Raw genomic sequence first — 7720 nt, 5'->3', positions numbered from 1 at the left:
CTTCTCCTTATCACAAGAAACCCTTTTTACATTTTGGCGACTTAACTAGGGATGGGTGATTGTATTAAGTAAAACTCTTACTACCACAACTTTGCATTACCTGAAGAAATGGAGAGTTCCACTAGCAATCAAGATGTACTTGTTCCATCCTATATTCAGGATCTAATGAGAATGATTCAAGCTTTTCAAGAAAGAATGCAAACGTTAGAGGACAATAATAGACGGATGATGGAGACTATTTCCCAACTTGTGTCCTCTATTGCCACCACTTCTCAAGCCTAACTTGGGCACCTTAATGAGAGTGTATCTGATTGAGCCATTCCTTTAATTGCAAACACTGATGGGAATAGAGGAAATGGAGAAAGTGCAACTGATGCTATAGTTGTTGCTGTTGGGATGAGCTCTGCAACCAATTGGGATTGGTTAAGGCTTGATTTTAATCATGCAATAATATCGTTCATGTTGAATGATTAGAGGTTTTCCTTCATTAATAAGACATCAATTATAATGAGTTATAAGTCTAATTAGATGAAGTCCATGGAATTAATATGACTTGTAAGGTAACTGTAATGGGTTGCAATTATGAGATCCATATGCATTATAGTATAATCTCAAAATGTTCCTAGTTGATGTATCATTGAGACTAGACATCAATGATGCTTAAAGACTAGTATATTCTATGTTCCTTACTTAGTATGTTCTATGTTCCTTACTTTGGAAGTAAGCAATCAATCCCATAAATTGAAGTATAGAGATACTTGAAACTAGAATATAGGTGCTTGCCTAGGAAAGCAAATTCGCTAAACATAATCTGCCATGAGAAGTGCATTTGGTAATGCACTCTAGTGTCTATGCAACACTTCTCATGTGTCAATCGTGTAAAAACTCCATAGACTTGAAACACCAGTTTATCTTATATGTGGAGTGCTATGCTTTAATTTCATCCCCACGAGTGCCTAACCAAAGATGCCTAAATAGGATGCTTTTGGGTATAGTATGAAGCATGTGAAGGCAAATGAGTGGTCAAGATAGGAATAATCACCTTAAGTGTTTTAGAGGACATATCCTATCAGTTCTTGGTTAACATTAGCTCATTGAAGTCCTTAGCCAAGGCAACATGGAGATTATGAAAAGGTTTCTTAAGTTGTTATAAAGTTAATGCTATAATTGCAGGAACTAATATAGAGGTCAATAAGAGTAGACACTATACCAAGCTCTTATCATCTCTAGGATATATGATGAGAGAATGAATTACATTGATAGACTGTATACTAAAAGGTTGTCAAAGAACCCTTTGACTTTCCTAACAATTGGTTGGCTATGATGCATTACTAGATGCAAATTTTAGTATGTGAAATTGATTATAAATTAATTGATTGAAATTTATATTAATCAATTTCATTGCCAATATGTTAGGAACTTAATAGGTCACACACAATGATTGCATTTGAATTAAATTGGAAGAGTGATGATTTAAGTTAGACTTAAATCACATGCTCGGTAATTAACTTTTATAAACTTAATTAAAAGAGTTTAATTAAGTTTTAGGCATAATTATAAATAGCTATAATTATAAGACCTTGATTGCAAAATATAAAGAAAATTAATTTTGATTTTAATTTTCAAGGACTTAATTAAAAGAGTTTAATTAAGTAATGGGCCCAATATTATAATATGTTATAATATTAAGGGCTTAATTGCATAATTGAAGTTATTTTAACCTAACTATATAAGTCACCTTTTAACTATTTTTCAAATGAGAGATTTTCACAATTGAAGAAAATCTAATTTTTGTAAGAAAAAGAAAACGTTTTCTCTCTTTGCCGCCATTCCTTTCGTGTAAAGATGAAATTGCTTATGAAGCAACTTTCAAGAGAGGTTTGACTAAGCTTGTAAAAAAGAAGAAAAGGACAATTGTTGTCCTTTTTGCTAGCACAAAGTATAGTTAAAAACTCTCTCCTTTGTTAAAGGTTCATGTGTGATTGTCAAGACCGGCTCTACAATATGTTTATTATGCCATTCTTACATAAGAATGCATGTTTGCTTACTTGGGTACCTCAAAAATCGTTAAAGGACGACAATGTACCAAATGGTACAATTAAGTTGAATTAAGCCTTGAACTAGTCTAAATAGAGATTTTAAGATGAAATTGAGAATTTTAAAACCCCAGAATGACTTAAAATGGTGATTCGGAGTTCGAGAACCGATTTGGAGTCAAATTAGAATTTTCATGACCTAGGGGCAAAATGGTCATTTTGCCACCCGAGGTTAAGATGAGTGTTGGATGAAATTTTTGACTAAGATTGATCATTTGGAGTATAATTTGAGTTTGAGAAGTGAAGAATTTTAATTTCAGAGTTTTTTCGAGGATAAGGGCAAAATAGTCATTTGGCCACCCCAGGGGCAAAATTATAATTTTACACCACCCAACACTTGTCCAACACATGGATTTTACCCAATATTATTATGGATAATTGAAGGATTTTATGTGGTGGAGAAAGAAAGCTTAATAGTTAAGAATTTAAAAATGGACCAATGGTAATTAGCACAAAATCAACCCATTTCTCTTCATTATGGCCGGCCAAAGCAAGAACAAAGGAAGAAAAGAAAGAACAAGAACCTTAGGGTGAAAATTCGAGAGAAAATTGGTGGATTTCAAGTAATCAAGCAATCGAAGGTAAAATTTCTTGATTTTGACTTGTGATCTACCTTTCCCATACATTTTTTTGCATTTTCCATGGTTGAATCACATGATTTCATGATGGGTATCTTGCTGGCTGAACACTTAGACAGAGGTTTTGATGCTTGATTTGATTAGATTTCAATGTATTTTAGTGTTTTTAGTTAGTTAGTGATGTGTAGTATGAAAAGCCAACAAGAAAAATTCACTTCCTCCCATCACCCATCATTGGCCGAATTCTCCATGTAGAATATTGATGATGATTTTGATTTAATTTCAAGTGATTTGGTTAGAAATTAGTGATTTATGGTGTGAGAATCAAGCTTGAAAAATTAGTGTTGATGCACCCACCATGGCTGAATTTTCCAAGAGAAAATGTGAGGATGATTTTGCCATATTTCAAGTTATTTAATTTGTGTTTGATGATTTGGAGTATTGGGAGAAAAATGGAATTATTTGGAGTTGAATTGGACATATTGGCTAATTAATCGGGTGATAGATTGAATTAGGCCAATACCGTTTTATTTAGGTACACAATTGAATTTGTGTAGAACACCGTGTTTAGACGATAATCCGAACAATTCGCATTCCATATCATGCATTCATATAGAGTTTAGATTGGTTTTATAACAATTTAGCACAAATGTAGTAAATGGCTTATTGTGCATTATGTCTAGGTGGTGAGCATTTTGGCAAAAGTAAAGAGATAGTACCCGAGGATCAAGAATCGGAGTACTCGAAATTCGATTCCCATTATAGTGAGTAACCTTATTATCGTCATAATTATCTAAAGTAGTTTTTAATCGTTTTTGTGATTTGATAGAAAAATGAGTTTAAATGGTAAATCTTTATGTTTTATAAGCAAAATGTGATTAAATGAAATGATTTTATAAAATTATCTTGAAATTGAATGATGGTTTTGGAAAATGGAGTGATTGGAGACTAATTGCTGTGTTATAAATTATGGTTTGAATTGAATGGCTTATGATAATATTGGCATGAATGGTTGAATTGGAAATTGTGTTGAAAATGTATGAACTGTTGATTTGCCTTAAGAGGCTGTAAAATAAAATAATTGCCATGTCATGATATTGCAAATTTTATTGAATTGGTGGGTTATATATTGGTCGCTGCAATGGACGAGTTCCGTGGACCAGCCTATGAGAGGGGCACGGTAACCCTATTATATTCTTACCTCAGTATGAGAGGCGCAGATGGATAACTCCCAAGGTTAACACTTTAGAGTTCACTTCACGCCAAACCACCATGTGAGGGTGAACTCAGCCAACGCCAAGGAACGGCTATGTTTTCAAAATAAAAACATGATTTATGCGTACATAACTTTTTAACAGCCTTGACGGACTTGGTTGGGATAGCCCTCGGCCAAGGTATCCCTGATAACTGAGTATGAGAATGATTTTGGCACGAGCCAAAGTTTTAAGAAATTCATAAGCCATGTTGATTACTCAATTTATATGAGTTGATTTTATTTGGTTGAATTGAGTTGAAAGGTGATGAATTACTGCATGTTAAACTATTTTATCTGTCTCCATTTACTCATCTTTAGATATATTAGATGGTATTTGTTTAGTCACTGAGATTATATAATCTCACCACCCTCATTTTCATCCATTTTAAGCTCAGGATAGTCGGTAGATAGCTTATTTCGTTGAGGGCTACAGTTGGACTTGCATCCTTAAAAACTGTAGGTTTACCGCTTTTGATACTTTTGGTCGTTCATGGGCCCACATGTCACTGTAAATTAAATTTTATACTTTGGTTATCTGTATTACAATATGTATGAATTTATTTAGCTTTTACGCTACAAAAATTATTTACCGGTAACTCTATAAATATTGTTTTATAAGAAAATAAAATATTTTATTAAATTCAAATAGTCATAATTTCATTTTAAATGAAGGTTTTAGACGTTTAAACTTATTTTTGATTATGAATTATGTGTTTTATACTTGCATACTACATTTTTAGCTGATTTCAAAATTTTTAAGGAAAAATGACCAAAATGCCCTTGTGAGACAGAAATAATTTTTTTTTATTGATTTAAGTTGGAAATAGCTTAAAATCTTTTAGAACACGATATTTGACAATGGTTACTCACAAAAGAAATGAGAAACTAATATTAAAACCTTGCAGGGTTTCAGTTGACATTGGGGGTAATGAGTGTCGATCGGGACACCGCGACGGTTATCACGGGCTCGAGGGGAGTACCGGGTCGTGACAGTGATCGTGTGTACTATCGTTGGAGGTTAAGCACTTGATTGGCTAGGGTTTTGCTCCTTGTGGTGTTCGCGGGATTGTTTCGGGAAATGCCATTGTGATTACGAAATTACTTGGTAAGGTAGCTTTCTAAATAATAATTAATTTTGTGCTTTTATGTGTTAAATATCACCAAGGTGATCCATGGGTGGAGGTGTGTTTTGGTTGTTTAGTTCTAAAGTTTTAATTTTATTTTTGTTGTGTACTTTGAGTATGTTGTCCATAGCCAAGCCCATTAATTGCAAACCCTGATCCAATCAACTCCATTACTGCTGTTACACTAGCAACTACCTTTACTGTAGTAATCTCACTTGTTCTACCTAAGGTTTTATGACAATGGAAGAGCTCAAAAGTTACTAGATCAGAAGAATAAGAGATTCAACTTTTTTGAATTTGATCTTAAATTTCCTTACCCAGCAAGTATCGTGGTTAAGCCATATCTGAAGGACTACATTAGTCTTATATTCATGCATTCAATGGTAAGATTGGTGATGCACGAGAGCATGCTATGAAGTTTATGGAAACACTCAGAATAGTGGGATTGGATGATGACTTGAAGTTGAAATTCTCTAAATCTTTCACTAAAGAATATTTAATGCTTTAAAGAAAGGGTGTTGGACATATAAGAGTCTCATGATGAGAAGGAATTAGTGAAGACTTGCATTCAAAGAATGTTTGATAAAAATAGGTTACACTTGGATAATTTATCTCTTCTAACCTTTGTTACCTTGGTGGAAGCCACATGAAGAACCAATAATACGGTTCTTAGACAAAAGGGAGCTACTTGATTTGATAGAAAGAATACCTCAATAGTGAATGCCATTTAAGAAAAAGATAGAGAAAGAAGATGCCCATTACAATCAAATTTACGTCTTAGAAAGGATGATATAAAGAGAAGGTAATATGAGGATAATAATTCTTTTCCACCATTCTTCGTTCCACTAGATGGAATGAAAGCACTTCTTCATGAATGGATTAGGGATAGATAGGTGAACTTGTCCCTTGTTACACGACCACCAACAACAAAAAAGAAGTCCAACCCAAGATATTGTGACTATCACAGAACAGTTGGTCATTCACTTCTTGAATGTAGAGACTTGCATAGAATATTTCACAAAAAGATGCAAGTAGGAGAGTTACTGATTGGGAACAACATGGTCCAAAACAACTCATTTCCCACTCATGTATGATACTTTATGACTTTGATTCTTCATTACTTCATGTATTGAAATTTGATATTTAGAAAGAAAAGAAATTCAAACTTTAACCGCTAGCTTTATTGCTTATATTTTGGTTGCAATTATATTATACTATTTGTCGCAAGCTTTATCACTTAGTCTTTGACCATAATTCATCATTCATATTTTAGCCACTAGCTTTATCACTCATAATTTGGCTATAATGATGTTATGCTATTGGCTGCAAGCTTTATCGCTCATCTCTTGGCTCAGCTTATTACTCACAAATTGGTTGCAACTTTTATACTTACTTATATAAAGGGTTGAACTAATCTCCTTCACATCAAGTTAAAAGTCAACCTCCTTGATGTAAAGTTAAGATTCCCTTTTGGCCACGTACAGTAATATGAAGTGTGAGCATGTAACATTTAGATGAATATCATTACTATGATGAGTCTATAAAGCTAATAAAAGAGTAACCGACTATAGAATTGCATAAAGAAGAATCGTTATTTTGATTTACTTATTCTTGAGAAAAACGGCTTTTGGAGAAAGTATCTAATCTTTTTCGCAACTTCTCTTCATGATTCTTCAATACAACAATCTTTGTTGCAATCCCTCTCAATTTCAATCTTAGCTTTGCTAGAATCATATATGAACTATAGCAATAGTTACCATTCTTGGAAAAGTATTTGCTCGTGGAATATTGGCAATCATAAGTCAGCTTTCAAATTCTTCTATTACATATATGTTATTGAAGGGTTAGAAGCATTACTAGCAAATAGAAGTCTAAATACCAAAAGTCATATGAGTACAACTTTTAAGTTTAGCCAAGGGTATGTAGAGTCTTTCTAGAAGAAGCAATGAAACACAAGAGGAAAAATGGCTAGGAGAAAAAGGGTCGTGTAGTGATCACACTCAAATTGATGCATTATTCATAAGGAACATGAGAAATTCCACTACTCTTACAAGCATCAAGTCAAAAATGAGATAAGTACTCATACACAATCTTATTATCAGTATTATCTTTATGCTCATTATAACAATTTTGACTTAGCATTACGCATTTTGATTGTATTCTACAAATTTTTAGCAACATTATAAATATTACATGCACTAAAAGAGAAATTATTTTATATTGTTATTAAAAAATTCTAAAAATTTAAATAGTTATATTTTTATGATTTTATTATATAAAAAGATATGTCACTTAAATAAATGTAAATTAAAATTTATTTTAATGACATAAATTATAATTATCACTATTACTATTTTGCAATATCTTTTATTAAAAAATAAAATAAAAAAATATAACATCAAACAACAAATTGCAATAAACCCATTCTGTGAGTAACACACCAAATTGCTTACGGCACAAGCCGTGAGCAACACAATAAACTACACGTGGCATTAGTGCCACGTGCATAAGAGATAGTGCCGCGTGTTGGAAACAAAATAGCAATTTTTAAAGTAATGATTTAACTTGGTGATTAGACTACGTAGAATTCCCTAGCTCAGTTAGCATAAGAAATTGAGCCATTTTGATATTATTTTTTAATCGGTTTAATCATGTAAGTTTCTAGTT

This window comes from Theobroma cacao, chromosome 8, assembly GCF_000208745.1.
Source record: "Theobroma cacao cultivar B97-61/B2 chromosome 8, Criollo_cocoa_genome_V2, whole genome shotgun sequence".
Taxonomy (NCBI): Eukaryota; Viridiplantae; Streptophyta; class Magnoliopsida; order Malvales; family Malvaceae; genus Theobroma; species Theobroma cacao.
Note: the sequence above shows the minus strand (reverse complement) of the source record.